Source organism: Taudactylus pleione, unplaced genomic scaffold (assembly GCF_031769625.1).
Source record: "Taudactylus pleione unplaced genomic scaffold, aTauple2 ptg000061l, whole genome shotgun sequence".
NCBI classification, from domain to species: domain Eukaryota; kingdom Metazoa; phylum Chordata; class Amphibia; order Anura; family Myobatrachidae; genus Taudactylus; species Taudactylus pleione.
Window position 1 is genome coordinate 19,867,911 of NW_028284463.1, and position 18,833 is coordinate 19,886,743.

Sequence of the window (18,833 nt, forward strand, 5' to 3'; positions counted from 1 at the left end):
TCCTGGTTCACACGTTCAGTTTGCCTATTGGACTGGGGATTGCGTGCCGTGAAAAACTTCAATTTAACTTGAAGAGAGGAACAGAGAGATATCCAAAACTTTTCTAGAATTGAAATCTGTCTGATACAATTTCAGTAGGAGGCCAGTGGAGTCGGAATATCTCAGAAATTAATAATTGAGCCAGATGTGGCACAGAGGGAAGACCAACCAGTGGGACAAAATAAGCCATTTTTGAGAAATGGTCAACGAATACCCAGATAGCATTGTACCCTTTGGAAGGTGGAAAGTAATTTACAAAGTCCGTTGATACTGTATATGAGTCCAATCTGGCAGAGGCAAAAACTGTTTAATTTAGCAGGGGATATTACTTTGTGGTGACTGAATCTTCTTCAGGACACATGAAACATGACAGAACGTCGGTCTTGCCGTTTTGGGACCCAGGACAGAAGGACAACTTAAAGTCAAACCTGGAAAAAAATAATGCCCACCAGGCCATTGCTCTGTTTTTAGAAAGATGAAGTTCTTGTGATCTTTGTTTCAGAAGATGATGCTATTCTCCGAATGCCAATTTATTGGCAAGATGTTCCTTTTCATCTATTGGGTAGTTCCTCTTAGCAGGTAAGAATTTTCATGAAAAGAAACCACAAAGATGGAGTTTGTTCTCATCATGTTTCTGAGAGAGCACAGCTCCTACTCCTTCAGAGGATGCGGCCACCTCTAAGATAAAGGGTTGAGTGACATTCGGTTGTCTGAATACCGAAGCCGAGATAAAAGACTGTTTGATGAGCTGAAAGGTGGATTTGGCTTCTGGAGGCCAATGAGCTTGCGCCCTCCAAATGAGGGTTGTAATTAGGGGTGTGCACCGGCCACTTTTTGTGTTTTGGTTTTGGATCTGTATCTTTCTTCGTGTTTTGGATCTGGATTGGTTTTGCCAAAACCACCCTTCCGTGTTTTGTGTTTTGTATCTGTATTTTTTTGGGGAAAAAGCATTAAATAGCTAAAATCACAGAATTTGGGGGTTTTTTTTGTTCCTATGCTATTATTAACCTCAATAACAACATTAATTTCCACTCATTTCCGGTCTATTCTGAACACCTCACAATATTGTTTTTAGGCCAAAAGGTTGCACCGAGGTAGCTGGATGACTATGTTGAGCGACACAAGTGGACGGCAAAAACACATGGCCCATCTAGGAGTGGCACTGCAGTGGCAGACAGGATGGCAGTTTGAAAAACTAGGCCCCAAAGAGTACATAATGCAAAGAAAATAAAAAGGGTAAAGATGGAATTGTCCTTGGGCCCTCCCACACACCCTTATGTTGTATAAACAGGACATGCACACTTTAACAAATCAATCATTTCAGCGACAGGGTCTGCCACATGACTGTGGCTGAAATGATTGGTTCGTTTGGGACCCCACAAAACAAGCTGGCAATTAATCTGTCCCTGCACAAACTGGCTCTACAGAGGCAAGATGTCATGACAGGTGTGCCGATGACAGTGACAGGTGTGGCTAACACGCACACAAAAAAAATGTTTTTTTTATTTATTTTTCGGGCAGCAGCCTTGCCACAGAAGAATCCTTGAGCATGGTTGCTGCTGCTGGGAGTTGATTTTCTCATCCTAGAAGGGGACCAGGAAGAGTACTTTCCAAAAACAAATAAACAATTGACTTAAATAATCCTTTGCAAACCTTCTAAAGGCATTTCCCAACCTGTACAGGGACATAAAAAAAAACATAGTTAGTTAGTGGCCTCAAAGTGCCACAAAACCAGCACAGATATGTGGACAAGTGTAAGACCTATGATTTAAAGCAAGGGTAGCCAACCCTGGTCCTGGAGAGCTACCAACAGTGCATGTTTTCCAAGCCTCCTCACAGAATCACAACTGTAATAAATAATTAACTCCACCTGTGGATCTTTTCAAATGTGGTGCTGAGTATTGAATACACCTGTGCACCAGCTAGGTCGTCTGGAAAACGTGAGCTCTCGAGGACCGAGGCTGGCTACCCCTGATTTAAGGCCTTATGTTGTGTCTTTCTTGAGAATCCTGCGCCTGCTTCTGTGGCTAGGAGTGGATTTTCATCCCAGAAGGAGACCAGGAAGAGTGCTTCCAAAAACAAATTGACTTAAATAATCCTTTGCAAACCTCATGTAAAGGCATTTCCCAACCTGTACAGGAACATTAAAAAAACAGAGTTAGTTAGTGGCCTTCAAATTGCCATTGTTCCAACTGTCCACTTAACCATATCAGATATGTGAACAAGCGGAACAGAGTATTAAATGCAACATTTCAGTTTAAGGTTTAACTTTTACGTTGTGTCTGGAGATCATTGAGAAAGCAGAAAAAGAGCTCCACCACAAGCGACAGATGACTAAACTCACACACAAAGGTTTACTAGAAATAGATACAACACCAGATCTGTAGGATCTGTCTGATTCATCATGGTGCCCCCAAGATTGTGAAAATTCTGCCAAAAGAGAGACTGACACCATGGCTAAACATAAGAGTCACCTTCTGGAAGTGAATTGTCTCATTTGCATGGGGAAAACCCAACCCTCAGATGAGATGGATCTCAGCCGGTGGACAACATTGAAATCACCATTAAAAGTCACAATGGAAGACTACAGTGTGGAGAATCTTTCTTCACAGTCAGGAGAGGCATCTGAGAACATGAAAAAATATGCTCTAGGTGCTGAACTTCAAGGGATTTCTCCATCATGTTCTACAGTGTGGAAAGGTTTCATCCACATGTTTTCTATAAAGCAGTTCAAAGTTACAGCCTTCAAAGTTTCTGGCTATAACACCCACCTTTGCCAGGAATTACCAAAGATTATCACAAGCAAAGGATCCATCTGTTGCTAGACCTTCTTCTTCCAAACCATCCATCCTGGACTACCTGTCCAAACAGGGTGAGTAGGGTACAGAAAGATGAGCTAGATGTCCTCGATGACATTTTTTTTTCATCTGTAATAGATGATGTGGAGAGAGAAGAGCTTCAGATGTTGGAACAGGTGCTCCCACCTATTTGGCTTCCCTCCAGAGAGCAGAGCTCTGTCCTCAGGAAGTGTCTATGGCTGATCTGATAGGTAGTCTCTGTTGGTAAACACCCTTCAGGAGATGTGATATAATGGTGGAGATCAGCGCTACCACTAAATGATATGCAGAGTCTATATAAGTGTAGATATATATTTTTATTTGTATACGGTGTAGGCACAAGGCCTATTGAGTTAGTTACAATTCTGGTGCACAAGGGTACCAGGTGTGGTATGCAGATATTTGCTGTGATATCACCAAGGTGGGGATTTTGAGGGGATACTGAACAGGGAAAAACGAAAGTGGATTTACACCCTCAGAACATTCCAACCACAAGGTCTGAATGTAGACAATGAGATCAGATCTGTTATTACACGCTGATAACATCCTCTTATCGATTGACCGTATCCATACAACCATCAACCTCCTGCCTGCCCCCCCCCCCCCTTGGGTTCCCCTCCCTCCCATCCATCCATAATACATATCTGATGTAATAATAATGGCATCTGTATACAGACACCATTGAATATTAATATAATATATACATACATGTAACACTTGATGACTACAATGTATGTATATAGACTAATCCTAACAGTATAGGAATATGGTACTCGTTGCCCCACACAAGATGGCTGCCGCGACAATCACCCCTGCAGCCTCCACCAAAATGGCTGATGCTATACCAGATGTAACAAGAATAATGGTATCTATACATATACCAAATTAATATAACACATACATACATGCACTACTTGTTGACTACAATGTATGTATGCAGATTAATCCCAACAGTATAGGAATATGGTACTCGTTTCCCACACAAGATGGCTGCTGTGACAATCACCCCTACAGCCTCCACCAAGATGGCCGACGCTGTACCATCAGCCTATAAATAAACACATACAAGTGCACACACCATTCCCTGAAGAAGGCATAAGCTGATACGTGTTGGAAGGAACTCCATAGCTGACTGAATCATCACAAGATCCATCGGGTCTCCCCACCCTCCAAGTCTCCTCACGGCGCCGAGTTGAGCCACGTGAGTACACTGCTGAGCCTGGAGTGCTGCGAGCTCTCGCGAGAGCACAGCAACCCGGAAGTCGCGCAGGACGCCGGTGAAGATGCTGCATCTCAGCCAGCGCGTGTCCCATACACACACACTGACAACCATAGTGGAGCAAAAGACCGGAGATTGTGACGAGGACGGAGAAGAGGGCCCCGATCACCTGGAGGTGAACAACAAAAGGACGCCGAGGGTAAGTATGTGCACTTACCCTCGGGGGGATACGGGACGCCGCCCCACCAGACTCATACTGATACACCCCGCGTACAAGGACACAAGCACAGACCAGCTGGACTCTTTTCACTGTTGCTGTACACTGGACTTACTTTTCTGTGTGCAAGACTTTCTTATTTATCTCATTTTTGGCTACACATATGCCTGGTACCAGGTTCAGTATATACACACCCCCCTCTTTGCCGCACTGATTATCTGAACAGTACCATCCCTGCATCTACTACAATAAACCACCTTGGTGATATCACAGCAAACATCTGCATATCACCTACCATACCACGCCTGGTACCCTTGTGCACCAGACTTGTAACTAACTTAATAGACCTTGTGCCTACACCGTATACAAAAAAATATATATCTACAGTTATATAGACTCTGCATATCATTTAGGGGTAGCGCTGATCTCCACCATTATATCACTTAAACTTAAGATTGGGTTGGGTTCCCATATAGAGATCAGCAGCAGGCACCAAATCTGATACATAACCCATAGTATTGTAGCGCAGGTCTCCCATTTCTTTATAACTACCCTTCAGGAGATGGCAACCCAAAATAACAACTATTATAAATAATGTGTCCACTGAACCAGCCTGATCCCTTAACAGCAACGTACCCCATATGGCCAACTCATAACATGACACCCAATTTGCAGCCTCCTCTTCCTTATGATACTAATCCAGTCGCCATGGTTGATCAATCAGCCATGTGTGGTCCACCCAATTTTTGGCCTTCTACATTCTAACATCATAATAACACACTAGACTTATAATCTTTGCTTTTGTTTACGTTTTTGAATAGAACAGTTTTAGAATTTAGGATATCCACTCTATATAGGTTGGTAAATAAATATATGCTTTAGTTGTTTAGAGCATATAACTTTATAAGCTGTTAGGATAACATTTCTGCTATGTTTAAGATTAAAAAAAAAACTTTTTGTAACCCAAAAACTTTTCATTGCAATATTCATGTTTTTTTGTTTTTTTTTTAAAGATATTTTTTTTATTACTGGTTTTGTTTACAAAATGCAATAAAATATTTATCAAATTTAAAAAAAATTGTTTTTATTTTTTTCACTGATGCTGTCGCTAATACGCACTCAGAATAAAATTGTTTGTTTTTTTCACACTGGGGGTGAACCCCTGAAAGAGGCAGTAGCCCCCTTGACAGACAGCAGCACAGCACCCCTGCGCAGCTACGCCGATGACAGTGACAGCTACAACGGTGACAGTGACAGCTACGCTGATGACAGTGACAGGTGTTTTTTATATATGACTCCTTGACAGACAGCAGCACAGGACCCCTGCGCAGCTACACCGATGACAGTGACAGGTGTGTTTTTTTGTTTTTATTTCTTTTGGGGCAGTAGCCCTTGACAGACAGCAGCGCAGCACTGGACAACAGTAGCCAGCCAGCCGCTAAGGTCAGCGTCACCAGTATGTATATGGACAACAGTAGCCAGTGTCAGCAACAGCTCCCAGCTCCCTCTCTCTTCACAGTAGCCAGCCATCCCAGTATTGTAATGTTTATAACTATATAAGTAGTAGTGTACTACTAAGTTTATTTTTAGTATTAGCCAACAGCTCCCTCCCTCTGCCAGCCCCTATGAGCAGGACAACAGACAGGAAATATATGGACAACAGTAGCCAGCCAGCCTCTTCACAGTAGCCAGCCAGCCCAGTATGTAATGTATCACACAACATTAGCTCCCTCCCTCTGCACGTACGCTGCACAGCCAAAATGAAAAATGGCGGCGATCGCGGGACCTTTTATAGAATCCAAAACCCGCGAGAATCCGACAGCGGGATGATGACGTTTTACCTCGATTTCAGTTCCGAGCCAGGTGGGAAAACCCGAGCCGGACTTTGTTCTCGACTCGGATCAGGGGGGGGGGGGGGATTTTGGATTTCGGAAATCCGAACCCACTCATCCCTAGTTGTAATGTGTGCCACCAGAGTAGAAAAGTCTAGAATAAATTTACGATAATAATTGGCGAAGACAAGAAACCTATGGATGGTTTTTAGGATGGTAGGTTTAGTCCAAGAAAGTATAGCCTGTACTTTTTCAGGATCCATCTGGAGGCTGGAGCCGGAGATGATGTATCCTAAGAATGTAATGGATGACAGCTTGAAGATACATATTTCAAACTTGCAGAATAAATGGTTGTTGCACAACCCCTGGAGAACCTCTTTTACTTGATTCTGATGTGTTGGAAGATCTTGAGAAAAGCTAAGAATATCGTCCAGATAGACAACGACTGACTGGTAGAGGAAATCATGGAATATCTTGTCAATGAAATGCTGGAAGATAGATAGATAGACAGAGAGACATGAGATAAATATGTGATTGATAGATAGATAGATAGATATCAAACTTGATGTGCAAGTCCAACATACTTAGCGGAATTGCTTTGTTTCATCTCCTTCAGTTTTTCAAGCTGCTTTTCCAGTAGTCTAACTAAGGGAATCACCTGACTCAAGCTGGTCTGAACTCACTACATAGGCTACTACTTCAAGTGGTTTCAGTAGCTTGCAAGCTTGCATAGAACGGAAAGTATTCTCCACTGTGCTGGACTAAGGTACATATGCCCTTCTCCCCCTATGTCATGGCTTGTGTAGATTTGATGGCTTGTTGCTGTCCCTCCATTCACTGAAGAATGTAAAGGGTGGAATTCCATCTGGTCACTACCTCTTGCTTCAGTTGGTGGCATGGTAAGCAATCTTCTACATACAGCTGCTGAATGCCAAGCATTTCCCACATGCACCTGTTATTTTAAAAAAATCTGTACCTTCCCCCAGTCCTCCCCATATAGAGGGAGAAGGATACACCTTCAGCTCTATCCACAAAAGAAGACATTATGGCACTGCGATCCCTTATTACAGATTTTAAAGAATCTCTAGAGTCCAAGTTGGATAAAGCAGTTTCCTCGATCAAATCAGACCTATCCTCACTTTCTACAAGAACCTCTAAATTAGAATCACGCCAAGACACCCTTGAAAAATTCCAAAATGAGACTCATAGGGACATTGATCACATTGTCCAGGATCTCGCTGATCTCCATAGCAAGAATGAGGATCTGGAGAATTGAGTAAGATGAAACAATCTCAGCATACGAAACATTCCAGAATCAGTGTCTCCGGATAACTTAGAGACTTAGCTCCATAACATGTTCTCCTCCATTCTCCCTGACTTAACCCCCCCATCAGCTGCCCCTTGAAAGAGCCCATCGAGCCCTGAGACCTAAACCAAGAGAAGGTGAACCCCCAAGAGATGTAGTCATATGCTTCCTAAGCTTTAAGGACAAAGAAAAAGTCTTGGCCCCAACACGTGGAAAACCCCATATTCTCTATGACAACATCAAATTACAATTCTTCCAAGATCTAGCCCCCATTACAATTTTGAAACGCAGAGAACTTCAAGATTTAACGAGAGCACTAAGAGCATGGGGGATCCATTATCGATGGGGTTTCCCCTTCAAACTAATAGTTGACTTCAACGGTAAAACAATTATCATCAGAAACCCTAAAGAAGGCAAAGACTTTCTTTCCCATCTGGAAGACTCCGGCCCCTCTCCAGCCGCTTCAGAGGACATATAATATGACTAAAGTTACATTTTGTTTCTTATTCCCATTTGGGTTCACTCACGATACCTGGACACTCTTCTGAGAAACATACTACTACTGGGTGGAGACTTCCCTCCTCCGCCATGGGATCCTAATCTTGGTCCTGAATCTCTATACAGACGGCCATCTCATATCCTTTTTCTTAAGTCATATTACTATGTGTTAAGATATTTGTAGTTGTTTTACCTGTTCTATTGATTCATAGTAGAATGTTTTGGCTATATGTCAACTTTATTTCTTGTAGTTCTATCTTTAGTAGTTTACCACTCCATCGGAGCTACTGGAACGCTCTGCTCATCAGGACTTCGCATTCGCGGGTCCCACGCGAGTAATATTATCCTATTGTTTCTTTGTTTCTAGGAATATCTGACAAACATATTTGAAATGTTTATGTATGTTTTATATGCAGTTATAATTGACTTTGTAATTGATAAGTATACCCTTATCTGGGCTTTTCTACTGTATGCTTTCTCTCCCCCCTCCCTCTGACAACTCACATCTCTTCAATCGTCACTAGGTCTTCATTTACCTTTACTACACAACCACAAATGGAGGGCCAAGGCTCTCTGACACCCTCATTTCTCTCCTCTATACATACTCAGCATTCTTCAGTACATACAATTATTTGTTTTCTAACCTATCTTAATTAGTTACCTAAAGGTAGTTCGGATTCCCCTCCCTACTACCTTCCTGGACTACTTAGTCCCACTCTCCGAGTGTGTTTTCCCCTGCTGGACTCGGGGAATTCCCATCTGGTTCTCTCCCCCTTGTCTTCCGCACTTTTAATCCCTCTCCATTTCTCATTTCTTTCTTTTTCTTTTTTTTTCTTTTTCTATTCCCCCTCTGTCTTTATTTTTCTTTTTCTATTCCCCCTCTGTCTTTATTTTCTTTTTCCTTCTACCTCTCAACGAATCAGGAATCTTCCACCTACATTATCCACATTGAGTATTACACTCCAGGCAAATGTCGCTAACTTTTGCCTCCCTTAACTCCAAGGGCTTAAACACCCTTCAGAAGCGCTCATCGCTCTTTCGAACTATCCGAGATCTCAAGGCTGGGATTATTCTGATCCAGGAAACCCACTTTAAAGCGCAGTCACATCCCTCACTACACACTAAAAGTTTCCCCACCGCATACTATTCTACTAGTCGATCTAAACACAATGGAGTAGCGATACTGATTAATAGCAAAATCCCCTTCTCTTTACACACAGTACATACAGACTCAGACGGGAGGTATATTATTTTGACAGGCAAATTAGGCAGTTTAGAATGCACGATTGCTAATATATATGCTCCCAACTCAGATCAATCATCATTCTTCAAGTCTGTTTTCTCTAAAATAAACAAATATAGGATAGGTAGCCTCATTGTCAGAGGAGACTTCAACGCAGTTCTTAGCCACGAGCTTGATAAAGGTCCTACCCCTACCAGAACACGACCCTGCCCAGCAACTCACTCTGTAAACAACCACCTCCGTGAATCGGGTCTATTTGATACATGGCGGGCCCTCAATCCCTCATCCAAGGATTTTACTTCTCGATACCCCACCAGTCCTACTCAAGAATAGATCTTATTTTATGTAGTACATCAGCCAGTGAACACCTTGTTGACTCCTCTATTTTGTCTAACATTTGGTCAGACCACTCCATCGTCACCGCGTCCTTCAATTTTTTTGATGTTCCACCCTCACGACCCCCGTGGCGTTTAAATTAAAATCTGCTTACCATTCCAAAATTTCAGGAAAAGGTGAAGTCCGCTCTTGAGGAAGGACTACTTCTCTTTAAACAATGATCCTACTTGCACCCCTTTGTTATTCGTGGGCATATCATTAATTATGCTTCCTTTAGAAATAAAGAACGTAGGTCCCAAATAAAATCCCTGACCGCAGAGGTTCAAAGTCTTGAAACCGCTCATAAATGTACTCCCTCTAATTCACTATACGCCCAACTGACCTCCATGACTGCCCTTAATGCCCTTAATGCTGAAAAGACTAAACAGGCCCTACGCTGGCTCAACCAAAAATTGTATGAAAAGAGCAACAAAGCTGATTCCCTATTGGCCAATAGATTGAAGGGTCGGAAGGCCAGGACTGCTATCCCAGCATTAAATGACGACCGCGGCACCAGCCACTATAGTCCATCCACCATCAATTCCTTATTTAAAAATTATTACGAACGCCTTTACAATCTCCCCCCAACAAATGACACTAACGCTGACACCTCAACCGCGGACTATTTGGCCTCTTGTAATCTCCCTTGAATCGATACCGCCACCTCTTCCGCGCTAAACGACCCTATCTCTGCAGAAGAAATTGTTTCAGCTCTCAAAACACAAGTCTTCGAAGGCACCCGGTCCCGATGGACTTCCACTGTCCTATTATAAAACTTTTCAAACTTCCTTGATACCTCACCTTACTGTGGCTTTCAACTGTATTTTAGAAGGTTCCTCATTCCACCCGCACACGACTAGAGCTACCATAACCGTCATCCCGAAGCCTAATAAGGACCCCCTTTTAGTGACTAATTACCGTCCCATCTCACTACTTAATACTGATCTAAAGCTCTTTGCTAAGGTAATTGCAAATAGACTCAACCCCCTCCTTCCCTCATTAATCCATCCCGACCAGGTGGGCTTTGTCCCGTCCAGACAAGCATTGGACAATACTAGACGCACAATCGATCTAGTTCACTATATTAATACTCACAAACTCCCCTCTCTGGTGCTTGCTCTGGACGCGGAGAAAACCTTCGACAGGGTCTCCTGGTCTTTTCTTTTACAAACATTGCGCCAATTCGGATTCCGAGGACAGTTTTTACAAGCCCTCTACTCCAATCCCTCCGCTACGGTCTCAGCAGGAGGTCTGCTCTCCGACTCCTTCTCAATAACAAATGGGACCAGACAGGGATGCCCTTTACCGCCACTCATATTTGCCCTTATTATTGAACCACTCGCCTCTCGTGTACGGGCCAATACCGATATTACTGGAGTCAAGGTTAAACATCCTCAATATACCCTATCTCTATTCGCAGACGATATACTTTTTACGCTAACAAAACCACTCACCTCTCTTCCCAACCTGTTTCAAGAACTCTCTATGTATGGCTCCCTGTCTGGTTACAAAGTTAACCATACCAAATCCGAAGTTCTTCCTATACATCTACCCGGCAATATGAAGTCATTATTGCAATCAAATTTTAATTTCATATGGAAAAAAGATTCCCTCAAATATCTAGGAGTATTCATTACTAAATCCTATGAATCTCTATATAAAGCCAACTACCCCCCGCCCCCCTCATCAGCTCAATCCAGAGAGACCTACAACAATGGCAAACACACTTTTTCTCCTGGGTAGGTCATATCAATGCCGTGAAAATTAACATTCTCCCCAAACTATTATACCTATTACAAACTCTCCCTATTCCTATTCCCTCCCACACCCTCAACACACTTCAAACTGCACTCTGTAAATTCATCTGGAACTACCGAAAACCCCGAATCCGTCGAGATATACTCACTAAGCGTTCCTAGGACAGAGGCTTGGGGTTACCCTCACTGCACCGCTACTATAATGCAACCCAATTAAGTCAGTTGGCCGCCTGGCACTCAACCCGCCATGTTAAGAGATGGGTTGATCTGGAGAGCGACTTAGTGGATGTACAATCAGTCTCTTATCTACGCTGGATGCCCCGTAAACATAGACCTAGATCCGCTCTTCTATTCCCCACTATAGCACTGACACAATAACTGGGACTCCCTTAATAAAAAACTGGATCTTTCTCCACACCCTTCCCCTTTAATCCCCATTTGGAACAACCCTGCATTCCCCCCTGGTCTATCTCAAACAGTGGCTTCCCCCTGGATTTCAGCAGGCATTACTAGGCTTCACCACATAGTTGAAGTATCCTCACCTAGATCTTTCTCGGACATTCAAGACAAACATAAAATTCCCAATAAACTTCACTATCAATATTTACAAATCCGCCACTTTGCTAGCTCGAATCCCTCCACTCGCTCCCCTCCTAACCCCACACCTATAGAGAGACTATGCATGTATAGACCTAATGACATAGGAGCTATTTCGCACCTTTATCACTTCATACTGGCATTGAAGTCTCCTCCGCTCGAACCACACGAGCAGGCTTGGCCTTTCTCTTGGGGAAGAAGCATGGGACACTATACGCTTGACTATTTCTAAATGCTCCATCAGTGTGGCCATACGCGAGAACTCATACAAGGTATATACCAGATGGTACTTAGTGCCAGAATGTCTACATCAGATCTATCCCAGCACCTCTAATCTCTGCTGGAGAGGGTGTGGTCAACTCGGAACTTATTTTCATACGTGGTGGTCATGCTCCCTGATTGTCCCATTCTGGAACATGGTCCGTACCCTACTTTCCCAAATTGTTACCATTCCAATCTCTCTTACCCCAGCTACTCTTCTACTTTGCGCTCCGATCGATTCCATCCCCAACACTACAAATAAACTAATCCTTCATATTTCCTGCGTAGCCAAATTTCAAATCGCTCGTAATTGGATAGTTCAACACACTCCCAGCCGCCAGGAGTTACTGAACAGAATTTGGTTTATAGCAAATATGGAATATGTCACCAGTCTACAAAACAATGCTTTTAGGAAATCCCTGGTATACCTCTCAAAATTCACCTCTCCCAGGCCTTGGTTAATTTTGTCCCAACGCTTCTCATATAATTATATGTGAATACACTATTTACTTGTGGCTTATTCTCTTACACTTCTCCCCCCATTTTTTTGTTTTCTCTTCCCTCCCTCCCCCTCATATAAATTCATCCTCATCTTACCCTCTACTAATTCCTTTTCTACTCCACCATACTCACATTATAAATGGTTTTTGATTGTTAATTACTCATATATTCTGTGGCAAATGCCGTTACCTGTCTATTGTTGATATACTATTGAATAATTTTGTCCAACACGTCATTTGTACAAATTACTGTGCCACCATTTATATTCAATAAACGAATACAAAAAAAAAAATCTGTACCACCAAGTTGATTGTGTGCGCAATATGGGATGTGTTCAAATTCACCAAGTTATAATGCTCCCATAATATTTGTTGCATTATCAGAAATGACAAATCCTGAGGAGACATTTGCTATCACATCCATTAGTTTTTCTAACAGGTTGACACCAGTATGCCTCTTAGTCAGAGTAGCCTACCTTTTCAGATCTCTTCCCGGGAGAAGCCTGGGTAAGAGAAGCAGGAGTCGGATGATGGAGGTGGGGCCTGATGATTCGTGTCATTAAGCCCCGCCCCCTCACGGTAAAATTGCCGCGATAGGCTAGAATTTGCATAGGGGGCGGGGCCGAATGACATGATTCATGTAGAATCATGTTTTAAGCCCCGCCCCCTACACGGAGACCCGCGATCGCCGCGGGTATTCTCATACTGCCCACTTCACTAGGAAGTGGGCAGAATGCGGGAGAAATGCCTACCCTTCCGGGGGTGCGGGGGGTTACCAGAAAAATCGGGAGCCTCCCGCGAAAACCGGGAGGGTAGGCATGTATGCTCTTAGTGCAGCCAGTGATACAGAGAGCAGCTTGTCTGGGAATGAGCTGGCGTGTGTTAGATACTGCTGCTGCTGAAGGTGATACACCCACAGTCAGGGCTGGATTATAGGCCGGGCGGAATGGGGCGGTCACCCAGGAGTCCCCATACATTGGGGGCCCCTACACTTAGCAAGCATTGTCCTGGATCAGGCCACTCTGAACCCTCCCTGTTCTGGCTCCTGGCAGCATCGCAGTTTGTCACTTTTGATTTAAGACAGAGACAGCTTTTCTCCACCTTCTACACTGAAGTGGGTGGCCAAGCAATGACCATCGATATCTAAGCCCTGCCCCACGCTGATAATGCCGTGATTCGTGGGTGTATGGGTAGAGGGTGGGGCCTAATGCTGTGACATGCCCGCCCCTGTCAGAAACATGATGAAGGCAAGCTGAAACAGGTAGTGTCACTTGTGTGTGCTCATGGTCTCCTTCTTTCCCTCTCCCCCCTCTCTCTCCTCTCTTTGTCTCCCTTCCTCTCTGTATTCTTCCTTTTCTCTCCCTCCCCCTCTCTCTCCTTCTCTTTCCCTTTCTCTCCCTCTCTTCCCTTCCTCTCTCTCTTCCTCTCACCCTCTTTCTACCTATCTGTTTCTCATCAGTCGCTCTCTCTCTTTCTCCCTCTGTCTCTACCTCCCTCCTCTGGCCCTCTCTACATCTCTTTCCTCCCTCTCTCTCCCTCTATTTCTTTCTCTCCCTAGGTAAGGGGGATAGTAATGGCCGCGGGGGGACGTGGAAATTTTATTGGTAGGGGCCCCCACAACTTAGTTGCTCCGGGGCCCCCCGCAAGCCTTAATCTGACCCTGGTCACCGCTTGTCCACATATCTGTGGTTAAGTGGACAGTGGGTACAATGGCAAGTTACAGGCCAAGAATTTGTTTATTTTAACGTCCTGGTATAGGCGCGGAATTGCTTTTCTGTTCAAATGGAATCAAGATGGGATTTGATAGCAGGGACACAGGACCTCAATTAACTATCCAAAACCAGATGCATTAATATCAGATATTGGATGCAGATCTAATATTAGCATAGCCGTCATGACTTCAGTGCATTTAGATTACAGCTTTCATACTTGCTTCCTCTTGCATAGGATTGTTTCACAGTTAATTGTTGTTTGAAACTACCAGTAGTTTTCTTGGTCCCCCTCTAGGATGAACACTCACCCCAAGCAGAAGCAGCAGCAGGCCGAGCGCTCATGAATTCTTCTCTGGAATGCTGGATAGGGGAGGAGTCAGCCTTTGCAAGCTGGATGGACTACCTCCGATCATTAATGGGAAGATTGATGATGAAGGTGTTAGCAGTGGAAATTGCATGTGCTGGGCTCTAGCTGAGAGATGGGAGCTATCTGATGCTGGACTGCTTGGTATTATTATTTTAGTATATTTTTCAGATTTTGCAAAAAGCTTTGCATGAACTCACTGCAAATGATGTAACAGGGAGGAGGTTTCTAGATGGTTAATGTCCCTACCTCTACTTACATTGGCTTTACAAATGCTACAGATGGCTTGCCAATTGTTGTCAAGATTTGGGTAAAAATAATTCCACACATAAGAGGTGGATTTTTTGGTTTTATGTACAGGCATGACAATGGCCTTCCTCTTATCATAGGCAGAAACTGCTGCCACTGGTGCCTGATTTACACAAACAACATCCTTATCATCAACATCCTCATTAACAGTGTCAGCTACACAAATATCCCCCTTATCCTGTTGCAACTTCCTCAGTAACATCCTCAATGTATATGTCACCATCTTTACTTGTGCTGCTCATTCCCACATTTGCAGAGGGTGCAGAAATAGTGAAGGAGGGTTCTCTATCAGTACAGTATTAGAAATACCAGACTCACACAAAGCACTTATGGCCACCCTTAGACTATCCTCAAGGATTTCTGATGTTTTTGAACACAGTTTGTTCTTCAGCCTTAGGGGTAAATTTACTAAAGTGAGAATTGCCCATAGCAACCTATCAGATTCTAGCTACAGTATTATATTCTAGAAGGTGCTATTTAGATGTTGCTATGGGCAACATCTCCACTTCTAAAAACTATCACTTTAGTAAATTTACCCCTTAGTGTTTTTTTCTGCACTAATTTGCCTGTTTTACGTTTGACACCTCTTCTAGACTGAGGGAGGTGTTGCATCATCATGTGAGGTTACAGAAGAAGATGTTTGAAGAAGATGTTTGACTGACAGTAGTTCTAGAACCACCACTCGCAAACAGTTTTGTTTTGTTTTTTCAACAAATGATAACTTCACACTGCAACTCAGCACTGATATTAACGGTGGCATGGCACCTACTGAATCTTATTTTTTAACACAGTGCCACTGCCTGGCCCTGAACACACACAGGTTTTACAACAAAACAAACAGTTTTGCTTTTTTTTTAACAAATTACACAAGATCACACAAAACACTGCACCTAAATGGCTTCTTTAAAAAAAAAAAAAATCAAAACACAGTGTCCCTTTAAAAAGAACACAATGCTCCTTAATGGCGTTTTTTAAATGACACAGTGCCCCCATCTTTAGTGGCTTTAAGGTACATTGTATAGCTGCTAAAGCAATAATATTTTGCTAAACCAATTACAGAGCCCTGGCAACAACACTCTCCGTCAAAAATCCAGTGTGAATTGGCACAAGAACACGATGAGATCCTGCGCCTCATTTTCGAATCCGAGCCCAACCACAATAACTGTGTTGGGATTCGGAATGCCTTGGAAAGCCAAAATTTGGGTGGGTTTGGTTTTATCACAATCGTAATTAAAACCTTCTCTGCTCATTCTTTCTATTACATTGTGCTGTGTGTTTACTTTAAAAACGTGTAACTTTCACTGATATTCCTGCATTAAAAATGTCCCAAGGGTTGGCCATAACCACCTCTGCCGCATGGCTGTGACCTCTGTCCCGATTCAAGACGATCCAAAGTTGGGAGGTATGCCTGGTGTAGCCAGCCATTTTGTGGTCTAAGCACTTGCCAGAATACCTGCGTCGGCATCCCGACCGCTGGGATTCCAAAGGTAAATACTGGGGTTAGGGTTAGGCACTAGGGGGAGGGTGTATGTGTGAGGAGCGGGAGGTTAGGTTTAGGCACTGGGGGGAGGCGTTCGCCCGCGAGCGTATATGTGCACACTCACTTCCATAGGATAGCATGGTGCGATCACAGTGCGCATCATAGCATAATGTAACACATGCTGCTGCGGGGAAACGCGTGGCGAGATGCATGCGCACATTTGTAGCGCGATCGGCAAAGATGTAACAGGACACATCTGTACGTTAAAGTACTGTAAATCATCAGGTTTTTTTAGTGTTAATGTTCTTGCATTAATCCCACAGTGTGGTGCTTTCCTGGTCACTGTCTACAACTAGGTGTCTTCTTGGACCACCTATTCCTAAATCCTCCGGCCATAACTTGCAACAACCTTAGAGCCATACTGTGTGTATTGAGTTTATACTCTTGGCTATCTGTGAGAAACAGTCATGGTCTAGCCTGTCCAACTATGGAGAATAAGAGAGAAAACAAGGACATTAAGACCATGAACTTTTCCTTCACCACATCATTCATTCTCTGATGTTTTTGAAACTTCAATGTTGACCTTTTTTGCCAGGGCAATACCTTGATGCTGTGTTTTTCACTGTACATTGTTATCTTTTAGCCACATTAAAAGCTAATCAAGTCTGAAGTATCAAAACTCTAGACCTATCTACCAAAGAAGGTTTCCCTGAGTTGTCCTCTACACGAGATGACCTATAAAACTGAAGGGACTCTACAATCACGATACAGAACTCATGGACATTACAAATTAATTTGAAATGAACACTGCGAGGAGATCCACCCGTGGACCTCACGGAGTAATATAGACTGCACATAGTGAAGGAAGCCATGTTGTGGGCTGAACCAATGACATCACTGAGTCATGGGAATTGTCAGGCAGCGTTCTAATCAGTGTTGGTTCCATCAACAAAATGGCTGCCTCTGCTGTGTGTAGGCAACAGATGACCGCAACTTATCTATCCAAATACTAATAAAAATGTTTTTACATTATTAGGTACAGTAGGTATCGTTATTAGCAGAGTATCAAAGGGTAGGAGACAGGAGTCCATAACCTATTAGCGGAATGCAACAGATGATGTGACTGGGAAGTATACTGGGTGTTATTATATTTGCCCAGTTGGAAGACTATACACTAGGCCAGACTATATAATGGTGTTAAGTGTGTTGCGCAGTATAATGGTGCTAGTGGCGGTTAGTTCACACATGGTGCAGCTTACCCAGTTACCAACTTTCTTTAACTAGGTAGAACTAGAGGTAGCAAAGACACAAAGGGATGAGCAGGTACAGTATATTAACTGTATGGAGCAACCTGTAGAGCAAGGGTATTGCTGGGTATTGTGCGCTGGGCAGCAAGACGACAAATACCCTGGTGGTCAGTGGCGCTTTTACCCCTACACATGTCTTGGTGGTGGTACGTGGTACTTACAGTTCTTGTAGGGCTTTGTAAGTCTGTTTAACTACAGGAGTCTTGGAGGACACGTCCATCTATGTGGAACACCAGGGAGGGGAAAAATGCACCGTCAGGGCACCTGCACAGTAGTGTATGTCAACGTTCAGGCCTCTTGCTGAGCCACGGAGGGTCCCAGAAACCATCGGCTCATGTCAGAGTGATGGATGTAGGCAGCGCTGAGTGCTCCTCATCCAACATTCCCCCCTCATTCAAGACTCTCATCACACGATACAATGTGAGCATCGGACATAATTAGATGTCTCACCTGTAAATGAGAAACAAAAAGGGTTATGTAAAATAAACATTACCAAGCAAGAACGAATAGCAACATTCAAAAATGTTCCAGTCCACATTACAAGAAAACATTTAGGACATGAGAAATCAGACTTTTGGTCAACATGTCAGCAATGGAATGGGTATGAAGTCCCGGTTCATATCCCGACTCCGGAAGCCCGAAGGGAGAAGATGCCGACAGGGGAGGTAAGTACCCTAACCCTAAGTGCCTAACCCCCCTTCCCCTAGCTTAACCCTAACCATCCCAGGGGGTGCCTAAAACTAAACCCCCACCCACGCCGTGGCTAACAGCTAGGCAGCCCCACTTATCTTCGGTTGGAATGCCGGCTGTTGGGATTTGTCGTCAGGCTAAAGATAGGCGTTGGTATTTCGATGCTTTAGTCCTGGGTCGGGATTCCAATTCCGGGTTTCTGACTGCCGGCATCCAGGCCGCCAGTAAATTAACTACATACCGTTAGCAATACTTTTTTCACTGGATACATAAAACACAAATTAAGCACC

General features: G+C 43.6%; 1 long non-coding RNA gene across 1 annotated transcript in view; it reads left to right on the forward strand.

Annotated features, from left to right (window-relative positions):
• LOC148535132 (uncharacterized) overlaps window positions 1–14,888 on the forward strand; it is a 31,212-nt gene extending 16,324 nt beyond the window's left edge. The window contains exon 3 of the long non-coding RNA XR_015876458.1: window positions 14,689–14,888. This is a non-coding gene — a long non-coding RNA (uncharacterized LOC148535132). The remainder of the gene's footprint in view (window positions 1–14,688) is intronic.
• The last annotated feature ends 3,945 nt before the right edge of the window (window positions 14,889–18,833 follow it).